The sequence below is a fragment of the Lissotriton vulgaris genome, chromosome 1_2 (genome assembly GCF_964263255.1).
Source record: "Lissotriton vulgaris chromosome 1_2, aLisVul1.2, whole genome shotgun sequence".
NCBI classification, from domain to species: domain Eukaryota; kingdom Metazoa; phylum Chordata; class Amphibia; order Caudata; family Salamandridae; genus Lissotriton; species Lissotriton vulgaris.
The window spans coordinates 142,111,568-142,126,065 of NC_141686.1; the positions used below are offsets into that span (position 1 = coordinate 142,111,568).

General features: G+C 43.0%; 1 protein-coding gene across 7 annotated transcripts in view; it reads left to right on the forward strand.

The window, feature by feature from the left end:
- CNOT4 (CCR4-NOT transcription complex subunit 4) overlaps positions 1-14,498 on the forward strand; it is a 623,322-nt gene that overhangs the window by 48,155 nt on the left and 560,669 nt on the right. The window contains exon 1 of one of the 7 annotated variants that reach the window (XM_086952987.1): positions 11,557-11,773. The exons of the other annotated variants lie outside the window; for them this stretch is intronic. The gene's annotated coding sequence lies outside the window, so the exon portion shown is untranslated. Of the gene's footprint in view, positions 1-11,556; positions 11,774-14,498 lie in introns of those variants that run through there. 7 annotated transcript variants of the gene reach the window in all.

The window sequence follows — 14,498 nt, forward strand, 5'->3', positions numbered from 1 at the left end:
GAATGCTGTCACACACAATGAAGCCAGCTCACAGATAGGAAGAGATAGCATTTCAATCAAAACAAAAGGTCTTGGCTAACTCAAATTTCATTAGGGGCTCAAAGGTTAAAGTCACGAAAGTGCACCCATGATATATGTCCTTGTATTAAAGGAGATTTACGTTTTTCATGAATCCACATGAATTCCTTAAGTAGGCCAGAAAACCGTAGTCCTAGAAAATATTTGTGAATTGCATCTTAGCATGAGCAAATATGAATATGCCCCAGCGGAAATCTGTTGAGTGTTTACAAGTTCACTTTTTCTCCAACCACATTTTTCCCAGCCCTGGAAGAAACTTTACTTCTGCCGTTGTCAGGGGTAAATTTCCAACCTTTCTCAGTATGGGAAAAAATTAGAGAAGAGCTGGAGAAAACCTCCAAAATTCAAATCCTTCTATAGTATTAGCCTGACATAACCAGAGAGGCTATTATCAGAGCTCTTATACAAAGAGATTGCAGCCATTATTTGACGGTGCACTACATGGCACCAAAGGGACAAGTGGATTTTGTTACAGGACAAGTAGATTTATGAAGGTACTTGTCCCATGGACAAGTACATATTTCAATAAATTCCACACCCCTGTACGGTATAACACACAGAAGGATAGAAATAAGAGCATGCAAGCTGTTTTTTTTTAAAGGAATTCTTGAAAGGAGATACATAGGTCAAGTGTATGTTTCATTTTAGCAAGCTGACTCGCTGTAACATTGGCGCGCATTTAGATACACTTGTGCTAATAACTCGGCCAGAAGCACACACAGCGCCAACATTATTAATAGAGGATGTGGCGTAAGGGCCAGAGTTGCTGACTTTGGATTTGGGGAAACCAAGGTTCGAGTGTGACATTCGCTCACTCTATCTATCGGCCTCACTCTATCGCTCGCATCACCACAGAATCACTGAAAGCCACAGCATCACTGAAAGCCACAGCAGCATCAATCTGTGCAACCATTCAACAACAACTGGTTCACATATGTTCTCTCAATGTTTCAAGCTTTATTACAAACTAGCAGCCCGCCCGACGTTGTCCGGGGCAGAAGGGGGCTGGGGGCAGCACCGCTGCAGCAGAGCGGCCAGCAGCGGGAGCAGCAGTGCGTACTTACCAGCATCACATGCTCAGGGTGTTGTTTCCTTGTCCCCGTTTCCTTGCTCCTGGCCGCTTCTGCCCACACTCCTGTCCGGACTCCGGAGGCTGTCGGTTTGCCGCTCCTGCCCGCTTCTGCCCACGCTCCTGTCCGCTCTTGGCATGCCGGACTCCAGAGTCTGTCGTTTCGGCGCTCCTGTCCTACCCGCTTCTGGCCACGCTCCTGTCCGCTCTCCGAGCACTTTACTACTTTACTAAAATGGCGGACCCGTGATTGTGATGTCAGCACGCATAAAACGCACACGCTCACCTCAGACATGGCGCTACTTCCAAGGGACTACTTTCTGAAAGAACGTACTTTGCCCTTCTAAGGTATATTTTTTTTATGGTATATGGCCTATGTCCATCTGGTTACCCTGACGTTTTCTAGGATGTATTGGGTGTTTTGATTGGCGCTGTGGTTCCCGAGTTTACCTGGCTCAAAGTATTGTGTTCTCTCTTTATAATAGTAGTATAGATGTCACAAAATATGTTTACATTTCACTTCTGATTTGGATTTTGTCACAATAAAATACACTGAACATAATCTTCACAAAAGGTAATTACAAAAGTTTAAGCTATTGCCATTATAAATTTCAATAGCGTTTATTTAAGTATTAATTATTTAAAAAAATTAAAACACATATTGCATTACAAATGCTATAGGTGTCACATTTGCGAATGTTATAACTATTGACATTGTAAATGACAAAGTAATTAATTTCGCTATTTTCAAAACCAACACATAAATAAAAAATGTGTCCTTTACAATACCAGTAGCTCAAACTTTCCTAAAACAAGACCTATTGCATTGCAAATGCTTGTTTGCTTTCTGTTTTATACTGTGTCACGTGTCATGGTCAGTGTACAGATATACCATTTTATTTTTGTTGTAAAAGGCTCCGGTTCTATGTCGTGGTGACGTGTTGTACCTCACCCTGAGCACATAAATTATAATCCTGTTTTGAAGATATTTGTTGATAGCCCTGAATGTTTTCTTTCAGACTTGGGTGTTTTCTTTGCTCCAGCACGCACAGTGAAACAAACTTGCGATTTGGCATGCTATCAGTTGCTTTCCTGCATCGAGCAATTTCATGGGTATGTGGAAACTGCAGGCTAAAAAAAAAAAAAAAAAAAAGCTTTTTTTTTTTCTCCATTCTGGGAAAGTTATGGTCCTGATGGGGAAAGGACATGTTTTTTTCACGTAAGTGAATGAGACGAGTCTCACCCTTGACATACAAAGGCAGAAGTGTTGCATAGATATTCAGGCTGGCTTTTCTGTATGCCTCATTTTCCCCCAGTAATTCTTTATTGGTATTTCAGTTGTTTCTTGGGCATAATAAAATTGACAATGAACAGTAAAAAATAGAAAGCAACCAGTTTAGCAAAGGTATATTGGAAAGCATCAGACATTCTACCCTAGCATCCTGTAATACATGTGGGACATTCCACTTGGGCGAGAACAGATCAAGGCTGTCACCTATTATACAGGATAGCGACTGTGAGGTGTTCATTTAAGGTTCTGTCGTCCCTTTGAGTTAGTGAGCGCCAGACTCTTACATAGTGCGAGTGTATTATCGCAGACCCAGTCCACGGACAGCCTGGGTCACTCTGGCCACTCCCTGTACATTGAAGAATATTGGGCTTAAGAAATGCTGTCAACAGACCCTGCGTTTCTCGAGGATGTAAGAAGGGTTCCCAGACCTGGGCATATGCATCCATTTGATCATTCCTCTTATAGACTGGTTTGCGTTTTGCCAATATGGACATCCAGTCTGATCCACCGGGCACAGTATTTTTCCTCCAGTGGCATAGGACGTAGGATGCATGGTTTAGTTGTAGCCAGGTCTCTCCCCAGCCACAGTTTCTATGCTTTGTGGTAATTTCACAACCAGCTTTATCATGTAGAAGAGCTCGTTTGGCTGAGAGCGTCAACCCGGATCATCGGAGTGGCCCATGCCGCCGACCAGGAATCGGCAATGCCCTGGGCAGGATCACAGGATGTGTATTGTCACACCCACCCATCTGTATTGCCAGCTGTCATGATGTGGTATAAGGCCCGCCCGGTGCAATCACATGTTGGCCTAATATTCTTACCATTGTGACTTTCCTAATAATCTGTCCTTTCCTTGCTTTATGAATAGTAGGGCTATTTGTATTTCCAGTTGCTACATTCATGTCTTTTACAGGTGCAGATAAGAGTACCAACTTTTGCCCATTCATTGGTTATTGCTGGATTTTGGGTGCTCTGTTATTGATTTACTGTACCTTGTTCATTTTCTGTTAAGCTCAAAGATCTTTCTTCATTCCCTTAAACTTGCACTGCTGAATCTCAGGAACTACTTTGACGGGTAAAGAACTACAGTGAACAGAAGTGGTTTAAAAAAAGTCGTGCAAAAAAAATAGCAGGATGTCCTCCTCTACGGGCACTGTACTTTATACACCTTGTAGCAGCAGATTTTGGTATTTTTTCAAGAGTCTAATTAACAGTGAGCGTCACCTTTTCAAGCCAAGCAACTTAGGTGAACATAGCCTATCTAACTGTGAAATTTGAAAAGCCTGTCTCTACCAGTTTAAAATTCCCATAACAGGCAAAGATGTCCTGTCAAAACATGAAACATTCATATCTATATCCTATTCTACCCGTTCCGTTACCATGGAGCAAGGACTTCCCTTGGTCAGTGATTCTAAATACATTATATTTTATGTATGTTTGCAATCAGTTGTAACGCTCAGTTGCTCTACTTTGCTTGCATCCTGCATCTGGCCAGGCCAGCCCTACCATAACAAGTGTCACTCACTCGGGTTAAAATAAATCTTTCTGAGAATTCTTCCACATTACCAGTCAGTAAGTCAGTCCTAAACAAATTACAGATGGACAAGCATGCAGCCCCACGGCTAGTTTTAAAATGGCCCAGTAGCTCTTCAGCTGCCCTTAAAGCGCTACACTGGCTGCCCATCCACAAGAGTCCTCTTTAAGATCTAATCTGTAATTACCTACAGAGCCTTCAGCTTCTCATGCCCCCACTATCTCCGATCCAGGTTTGCCCACTATGTGCCACACTGCACTCTCAGATCTTCCACTCCGAATCTTTTTAATCCCCCAGGTTTTAGTTGTACGACAAAGGGTTGGAAATCAATTGTGGTGCTAGGGACCAAATCCTGGAATATGCTCCCTAAACAGATTTGTGTTTTTCAAACAGAGACCATGTTCAGAAAGGCCCTTAAAACCTGGATCTTTTCCTCACCTGATGCTAAATGTAGATCACTTATCTGATTCCCCCAGTTAAGATTGTGTGTGTCTATTGGGGTCTGTGGAGTGCCATGATGCCCCCGAAGTGCAAGATGCGCTTTACAAGTTCTATATAACATAACATTTCCGAAGGGCCCCTACTGCTCTGGAAAAAACACTGTTGACATGACAGTGGGTTTCTGACAGTCAGATCACTGCTTCTTGAACGATACTCATGTTCTCACATATTGCGGCCACGTGCAGCCAACTGGGTGGGTGTGAGAGAGTGCCATCTTTCTTGCATGGTATGCCCCCACTTTTTGCTGAATTGCTGATGTGCTTTGACTGAGTGTGCCCGGGGGCCCAGAGCCTGTGTTCCTTCCCTAAAACTGTGTTGAAACTAAAACCCAATTGGCATCTCTGGCCACATGTCAGTCCCTGGTAAATGGTACCATAGGTACCCAGGGCACTGTGACCAAAGAAGACCTCTAAGGGCTGCAGGACTTATCGTGCCTCCCTTAGGGGCCCGTACCCTGGCACCCACACTGCCTTTGCACGCTGAGTGTCCTGGTGCAGAACTAAACAGAATCGACATGGTACACATCCCTGTGTGCCATGCCCACAAACCCCTGCCCTGGCATAAATCAGTCACCCCTCTAGCTGGGTGCCCTATGCCAGTGGTGTGGGCACAGGTGCATGAGCCCTGTGCCCCTACAGTACCCAGGGCCATTCCTGGACACTAAGTGCAGTGATGCCATTAAGAGTATATTGTGCTGGGAGATTGCAATTACAAACTTCCCAGCACCATAAAGGCTACACTGAAGACTAACCGGTTTGGTATCAAACTTCTCAGCACTTTAAACCCACACTGATGCCACTGTGGGATTTAAAATAAAATTCACTACAGAGGGCATCTTGGAGATGCTCCCTGAAACCTAACCTACAATCCACGTCTTGTCTCAGAGGCTGCCACACAGCCGACCTGTTGCTGGACCCCCGGGTGGAAAGCCCCCCGCTCTCCTGGGCGTGCAACAATTCATATCCTGGGCGAGGTGCAAGATTGCCTCCCCCAGAAGGGGCAGGGGGAAGCTTCTCCCCCAGAATGGGCAGGGGGAAGCTTCAAAGGCCTGTCGCCTTTGTGAGCTTCTCCAGGCCGCTTGCTGTACTCAGCAACTGGCCCCCAGCGGTTCTGACTCCTACTCTGGCAGGAAGACTGGTGGGAAACCCTACACGAGTAAAGGGGGTGTGCCAGCCTGTGCCAACTCCACCCCTCAGGTGGGAGAGGCGAGGTGAAGCACAACTCCGGGCTCCGGCCATCTTGACAATGGGGAGCCCTGGCCAATCGGAGATAGGCTCCTGTCCCCCTCCCACATGAGGAGCAGGATAGGGGGTGTACTCACCCCCGGACAGGGACCTATTGATCCCTGCCCTTCCCCTACCTGTAATACCCCTAAATGTAGTACTTAGGGGCACCCTGAACCTTCCTTCCTCAGATCCCGATTTCGAAACAAGAAAGAAGACTGAGAAGATGACATGCTGTGCAGCTGCTAACAAGAGGACGACTGTCATGGTTCACGGCGCTTGCCGCTTCCTGCCATCCTCGATCACACACCATTGCCGGGATACTCACTTCCGGCGGAAGTCGAGTCCCGGTCTAGTCCTAGGCAGCTGACCTGGGGTTGTTGAAGCACTTCCGGGGGAAACGCTTAAACATTGCGTTTCCCGCCGGCTCAGTGCTTCGAATCTGACCTGATACACGGAGTTGTGTTCCGGAGCCGAGACGCAACAAAGACCATCTGGTCCACGCCGCGGGCGCTGTTTGGTGTCTGTCCTACGCTGCGCTGCTTGGTGTTTGGTCTACGTCGCGTTTGAAGCACTTGTGTTTCGCCCATATGAAACCCACGCAGGAGTGCTTGCTTAAATTTCCTTAAAGGCCACACCGCGCTGGAGCGCTATTTGTAGTTTGTACATGTATTGCCTTCATTAACCCTTGCCGCGCAGGAGCGCTATACTGGGGTTAAGAATCTTTTGCACAGGAGTGCTTTACTTTTTGGGTTTTGTTCTCAGACATTGGTTTCCCCATCGCGCAAGAGTGCTGCTTGGGGAAAAGCTCTGCTGTTCTGGAGCAGTGTACATAGCTTGCTTTTGTTTTTCCAGGGATGCCACAGGTGGTGTGACTGTGTTCTACTCCCTGCCATACGCGCTTTTGCCTTCTGGTTTGACTTTGGTTTATGTTTACCTCGCGCAGGAGCGCTTTCCTTTGGTATTAGGTTGGGTACATCGCGCAGGAGCGCCTCACCTTGGCTATCCTTATCAGGAGCTGATTTGATGTCTGGGTATCGCAGTCTACAGAAGTTCTGCTGACACCAAGATACCCCGCAAGCTCCAATCCCAAGCTAGCCTCTTCATCCTGGCTCCCTTCCCTGCGTCCATCTCATCCCTGCTGGGTCCTGCTTTCCACGAGGGTCAGGTGGGTACAGGGACGGGTGCTCTTGTCGTCTCTGCGGAATCTGCTTCACAAGCAGAGGTAAGTCTTGTGGGGCACCTGACAACGACACCAACTGACGTGGCCCCAGCCCTACAGGTCTGTTGATCCTTGAACATGCTCCTGCTAAATCCTGGCGTCTCCTGCGGACAGCAACCTTGAGAACCATGGAGGACCTGCCTGTCTTGAACCTCTTAGAGACTGGGCCTCCCATGAGCAGTGATTCTGCTCAAACCTCCATACCCCTGGTGCCTGCCAGGAACCGTGAATCGAGCACACTCTGCACCCGCCCGGCCCGTGCCCGAGTGGGCAAAGACCCTGAGGACGTCCGCCCGGCGATTCTGCCCTGGAATCCAGTACCCAAGGACACTCCTGAACGACCCAGAAGACTCCTGCAGCCTCAGAACAAGGGACCCCTCCAACCGCGACGAGCAGCGGGTAAGCTTTCCTGACGTCAAAAGACACCCGTGCTCCCGGCACCCCCCTGTGCCCAACTCTGGGGTGCCTACCTAGCCTCCAAGATCCCAACTTAACCCTCGAAGTGTTGGTCGCTCCTGAAGAATCATCGTCCCCGAGCCTGCAGCCTTTGTTCACTTTCCAAGATGTCCATTGGATAACACTGGGCCTAACTACCTCTGCCCCCTGTGCCGCTGAGGGTGTACCAACTGTACCTACCCTGGGAGACCCCTGAGTCTATGCCCAGAACCTTAACTCTGCCAGTCGAGTACTTGCCCAAAAACCGATAACTCACTTTTCTTCCATAGGCTAACATTGACTGGTTTCACTTGGAAATTCTTTTAAATGTGGAGTTTTGGAACTTAAAAATATTTATTTAAAATCAGCCGAACAACTAATTCCGATTTACTCACCTGTTGTCAGGAGAGAACCCAGTGCTACATCTTTTAGCCCAGCACTGACCCTGAAAAGTAATCTGAACTGTACTTACCAGTAACTTGAATTTCCTTCCATAGGGCTCCATTGTCTGCTTTTCACCAGAAAAGTTTCTAAGAGTCGATTTTCAGAAACTACAATTATTCCTTAAAAATCGCCTGTATGACTTAAACGCATTCTTTCAACTGTTTACAGGAGATGCACCACGGCTCGATCCAGGATCCAACCCAGAGTATGAAAGTTATCATAACACTACTTACCTGCTAAGTGAATTTCCTCCCATAGGATAACATTGGTGATTCTATGTGAAAAAGTTTCAACTTTTAAAATACAATAATATTCCTTAAAAATCACTACTGTTACCAAAACGCTTTTACTTAACTATTTAAAGGAAATGTCCCAGGACTGAATCTAGGATCCAGTCCTGTGGTTAGAAAAGTAATCTACTAATTGCATTTAACTAGAAATTCCCATTGAGCTCAATGTTACATTGTGTTTGAAATTGTGTTGCCTATTGCAGCAACTGTAACTTTTGTAATAAAAATTTCTGTTGCTTATTTGAAATGTATTTAAATACAGTAACTCATTCTGAGAAAACATATTTTGATACATTGTTGGTTCTAAAATAAAACTATATCTTTTGATACAAAACGATTGGCCTAGAGTTCAGTTCTTGAGTGTGTGAGACCATTTGCTGACTGTGTGCAACAAGTGCTTTACACTGTCCTCTGATATTGCCTTACTGCTCGACCAAGCTACCACTTTAGAGAGTAAGGTTATATCTAACTTTAGCCTCTGCCAATCCTCTGGGGACTGTGGACTCTGTACACACTGCACCTTACCCTGGTCCAGCATATAAAGAACCACTTCCTTACAGTGGGTGCTTAGGCTAAGTGCACTGAAGTCCCAGCCCCGGAGTGTGCCTGCGATTATGACTGCTCAGCTCAGCCTCTTTTCCAAGGCAAGCAGTGTGATTGGATTGGAGCCGTCTGATGCATCTCTTTGCTGCATAGCACATCAGAAGCCAGTCTCAGATTGGGGTTTCAAGCAGATTGTCATGTAAAAATGTGAGTTCTGCCCAACTACACCACCACCTGGATCCCTGCTTCCCACAGGACCTTGAAAACAGCACGTTTAATGCACAGCAGTGATATGCAGAGCCTCATCCGGGTGCCTACAACCGTCGCAGGTTAAAAGATATATCGCTGGTCACACCATAGAGCATTCAGGATAGCAGACTACACCCTCTTGCCTAATCAAATGCCCCTCTCCCATCCCCAAATAATCACTTGGAAAAGATTTTGTGGTGAAAAGGAGAGAAATGGATAAAGCATCTTCTTGAGCACTTCTGGGGCACAACTTTTGAGTTAATTATCTATGTTACCACCCATGTTATATCCCGTATAGAAAATGCTTACCCAAAAGTTGTTAAAGGTACTAGGCGCCCTGAGGACTTAAGTTTCACATAATGCCCCTGCCCCCTCCATCTTCCCCAGGTTGTCTCAACACTTCATGGACACTTCATTACGCTCCAGTTTTTTTGGCCAATGCATGAGTAGATCTATCAGTTTCACTTTATAAATAAAATAAATTAAAACATTTTAGGTCTCGCCTAGCGTTGCTGCATACATGCGAAGCTCGCTCGCGTGATTTATTGCCTAGAAGGACTTTCAGAAGAAGGCTTTAAGCCCCGCCCCTCATTTCCATTGGCCGGCGTCACCGTTCATGCTGAACAGTGGCCTGCCATTGGAAATTAGGGCTTTTGGTTGCTGCCCTTTCCCCAGCGAGCCGGAGTGTCTCGCCTGCTTGACGGCTGTTGTGAGTCACTTTCTTATCTTTAAGGGGCCTTTTGGGACTGCGCTTGTCTCCATTATCTCATGAGACACCGTCAAATTCACGAGTTGGTGTCTGTTACACAAACACCTCTTGCATTTGGTTAAAGACTATAATGCTGCATTATACATATTATAAATCAATGCCACAGATAGGGTAACATGACAACTGATTCAAATCACTGGCGACGTCGTCATGGTGGATGGAGGGCATCAATGTTTCTAAGTTGATGTTAAAAAAAAAAGTCAGTTTTTATAAATGCTTCGCAATGCCTCGAAATAATCTGCAGTACTAAGGTGAAACGATTCCTCATGTTAATAAACAGACTGTTTTTGAATTCTAAACAGACTCTGGATTTTATTTCCATGACATCGTTGGCGTGATTTACATGCCAAATATTTTCGTCTCTGGCTCCCTCTATCAACTTGTCGACCCGGCCACCTCTGATGTTATACAATTTAAACCCCCACGGCCCCGACCCCTCATTGAATGAATTAATAAATGAATACGAATTTCAATGCGCTACATTGACCTGAAAAGGTATCCTCGTGCTTCAGGAAGAGATTGACCGGATCATTGCCCTGGAAGATTGAGTAGTAGTGGATGCTGTAAATCGTCCTTTCTGATCCTTGTGAAAAGCTGAGTTTACTCTTGTATACAAACGGTACCGGGGCAAAGAGATCCAAATATTCCAAAACTATAGGGGCACCAAACAGTCAAGTTAAAATTCTTGAAAGGCTAGTGAGTTACTAGAAGCTTTTTCTGAATACTAATCATATATTGATAAGCAGAGGGACTATGATTGCTCTGTGTTTAAAAGAGGATACATTCCACCCTTCTATCAGTGGCAGCAGTATCCTCAAAGAATCGTGCCCTATTAATGCGTACTGGTCGCTGCAGTGGTATTTGCAGTTTAAGAGACTAACACTAATAGAACGACGTAAAGGGCTGCTTAGCCAGCAGGTGAGAAAGAAGGGCATGGGTTTGTTGTAAGGGTAATTTTGAGAGACCAAATAATGTGGTTTTATCTGTCTGCATTATATTTACCCGACCATAATGTGTTTACACTTTTCTGTTGTAGGTTTGTTTGTTGTCTGAAAAGGAATACAGAAAAGTTAATGTTGCAAGAATTTAAAAATGATGCTCCTCCCTTGATTGTGTTTCAATAGGAGTGTATACCTGTGCCATTTTTATAAACAGGAGTATGTCTAGTCTTATCGAGCATTAGTTTTCCTTTCATGTTTAGTTTCCCCATCTTCTCAAACATGATACGACAGATCGCCACCATTTGAGCCAAACATAAGTTTGCCTTTTGTAGGAGCTTTCTATCTGTGCACAGAGCTGCTCTGCTAGTTCTTTTAATATTTACTGTAGTTGTAACAACCGTATCTTTTCCAAACAAAGTAAAAAAAAATACGTATAGAGTTAAGGCATAAAAACTGGCAACACCAATGTCTCCATGTTCTCTCAGCTGCGCGAAGTGATATGCAGTCTGTTCTAACCTTTTATACAACCATTGGCAATGCCTATAGGTCTTGTTTATATAAAAGTGCCGTTTTTTCTGTCCTTGCTAGGTTTAGGTACTCAAGTCATCATACATGCACTCTATCTTCACTTCTCTTTGCACGCATGCATCCATTCATCTACTAACTCATTCTTGCTTTCGCCCTATGACACAACCTCAATAAAACACAAACTTGGCAACATATGCAGGATAAATTTAGAGTACACGTAGAAAAGCAAAAACAAGTCTAAACACGGTGGGTAAATGCTTGTAGTAGCTAAACTAAACGTAGCGCCTGGTGTTCACCTTGCAGATGGAATTATAAATAGTATATTGTTTTAAAGTTCAGCATGGCCTTCATGTTTAGAACCAATGTGTTGGCCATCTTGGAATGGTAAAACAGTAACTCACTATGGACAGCAGCATTCAAAATTGGTCTCTTGATTTAGGATAAGTGGTCACGTGGGATGCAATGCACTACAGATGAAATGAGCTGCAAGCAAAAGATCTGTTGGCCCTGCCTGTCAGGAGAACTGTAGTATCCTCTTAAGAAAATTTCAAATAAAAAGATGAAGATAGGAAATGAAAAAGGAACTATAAATGGAGAAGAATGAAATATGAAGGAATGGCCCAACAACCGTGACACTGAAGCACACTCCTTTTCAGGTAAACATACACGCATGATGAGAAAATACTGTCATTCACAGGGCTAGAGAGCCAATGACTGTTGTGTGCCATTTTCCCATGCACTATGATGTCCTAAATCAAAGCATAGTACAAACGATAGTCGGACCAATGGGAGAATAGAACTGATCTAAATCCATATCTATATGGATATATTTATGTAGACAGATGTATTATTTACATGTTTTTAAATTACAAAATCCTTGCAGACGGCTACAAAGATATTGTAGCAAGAATTATTACAGTGCACATAGTCTACCCTAGGGAATGTCAGAGGCAGTAACCAACACCAATATCATTCCCTAAAAAGGTGATCTATTTTTTTTACGTGAAATGTCAAAGTATCTTTAGGGTTTAAAATAGAGAAATGACCATCTATGCTTAAATGACCATTGACTAATGTGCTTTTTACAATCAGTACGTCAGACGTACTGGGTTTCTCACAGCTTTTCGTTAATAAAAAAAATCAGACATATGGCTTTTTGCTTTGGGTATGGAACCTTTTTTAATTGCACTCCAACACCAGGCTCTAATCAATCCTTTTTTTAATGGCTTAAATAAGCTGGACATCACTGTATATGCGGATGACGTAGCAGTGTTCTCCTCGGATGTGCCCCAAGCATTGAAAGGTATTCTAATTGAAGCAGGTATATATGGTTCAGTGTCTGGATACAGACTTAATACCAGTAAAACTCAAATTGTTACGAATCATCATCTTCCTGCTCCCACTCCAGGAATCTGCGGGGTCGCAACGTATCTAGGTGTTAAAATCTCTTCTGATATTGACTCAATTGTGGCTTTAAATTATGAAATACTATTAAAAGACTGCAATGCAATTTAAAAAATGGCACAAACTTCCTCTTAGTATCATCAGTCGTATAAATTTAATTAAAATGAAAATCCTGCCTAAATATTTATATTTATTTCGTGCAATTCCCTTACGTGTTAACAACTCTTATTTTCTTAGATTAGAAGGAATTATTAGTAGTTTTATATGGGGATATAAAAAAGCCCGACGCGCAGTCTCCTCACTTAAACTTCCTTTTAGTCAAGGAGGTTTGGCTCTTCCGGATTTCAAACTTTATTATTGGTCGGCTTTCCTGACTCGTTTTCGCAGCCTAACAATTCTTGATAAATGTTTGTATTTTCATAAATTTCTACTCGGACAAGATGCTAATATGTTTATTTACAGATTAAATGACCCTAACTATTTCAAAAGGGTTACATTTAAGACAATACGAGATACTCTTTATATCTGCCGCTCCATCATGATGAAATGTAATGCTTCTCATTTCCATTATAAAACACCTCTTTGGGGCAATCCAGGATTTCCTCCAATCTTTCAGGAATCAACATGTCGGGTATACTTAGAATCTGGTATTAAACTCTTGGGAGATCTGTATGACCATCAAGGATTTATGACATTTGAAAAAATAAAGCAATGCTATAATTTATCAGAACTGGCTAGGTTTAAATACTATCAGATTAAAGATTATTTAGTGAAGAAATTAGAACTTAATTTGGTAATAGACTCTGACTTTTGGAACTGTATCTACAGAGAATCAGACAAAGCTCTGATTAGTATAGGATATAAGCTATTCTCGGACTTTAATTACTTTATCTTTTAAGAGCTTAAATAGATCAGTTCATTCTTCTAGCCTTAAATTGCAAATGTTTAAAACTATGTCAACTATATCATACCCCCGAGAGAATTCTTAAATAGGCAAGGAATAATAACTTTAGTGAACGCACGAAGTGCCCTACATGCGATCTAAGCGGGCTGATATTGTTCACATGTTCTTATCTTGTCCTAAGCTTAATGTTTACTGGAATGGTATACTCAAGGTGGTCTCTGATAGACTTTCTCAACCTATTTCTTTTTCATCAACTGATGTATTGATTGGTATATGTGGGGGCTCTAACACATTTAATGATTTGTTGAATATCTTAGTTACGTGTTCAAGACTTATTATTGCTAGAGCTTGGATTCAGAAAAATTCGCCAACTGTTATGGAATGGTGGAGTTTAGTTAAGGAAATTTATTCTATGGAGACTACCCTTGCTACTTCAAAGGGCCTTCGGGCTAAACGAAAAATTGACTAAATTTGGGGAGCATTTATGTCTTAATATTAGCATCTTTTTCTTACCGACTCTCTTTGTTTTCCTTAAATTCTTTTTTCTGCTTTTTTCTTTCTATATGACCTTTTTACTGTTTATGATTTATGAAATGCTTAACGTGATTTTGCTTATTATGACTTTTCTCTTTGTGTTCATTTGATGCAAATAAAAAATATTAAAACAAAAACAGACATATGGCATTTGAAGTATTTGTTTCCCCATGAATCAATCAGGCCTTTAGCTGTTATCATTGGTGTCACTTAACCAGCTGAGGCCTCCTGTACTGTTATAGCTTTTCCACAAGGTAACTATCGTACATTCCGCCCTAAAATTGCATAAATACATATTACAGTTGTGCAGAGCAAAATTCTATCTCTCCTAAGAGGGTTTTAACGATTCTGACTGAGCAAATCTTCTGTAGCTATGCTTTGTGAAATTGGTAACTAGAACCAAACCCCTTGCCTACTACAGTAATTATAATACAAAGGCAATTGTGATATTCCATGTAAGAGAATGCCTATCTTTAGGCTTTAATGTAGAACAATAACAATCTATTCTTAAATGCCTATTGACTTTAACACATGCTTTT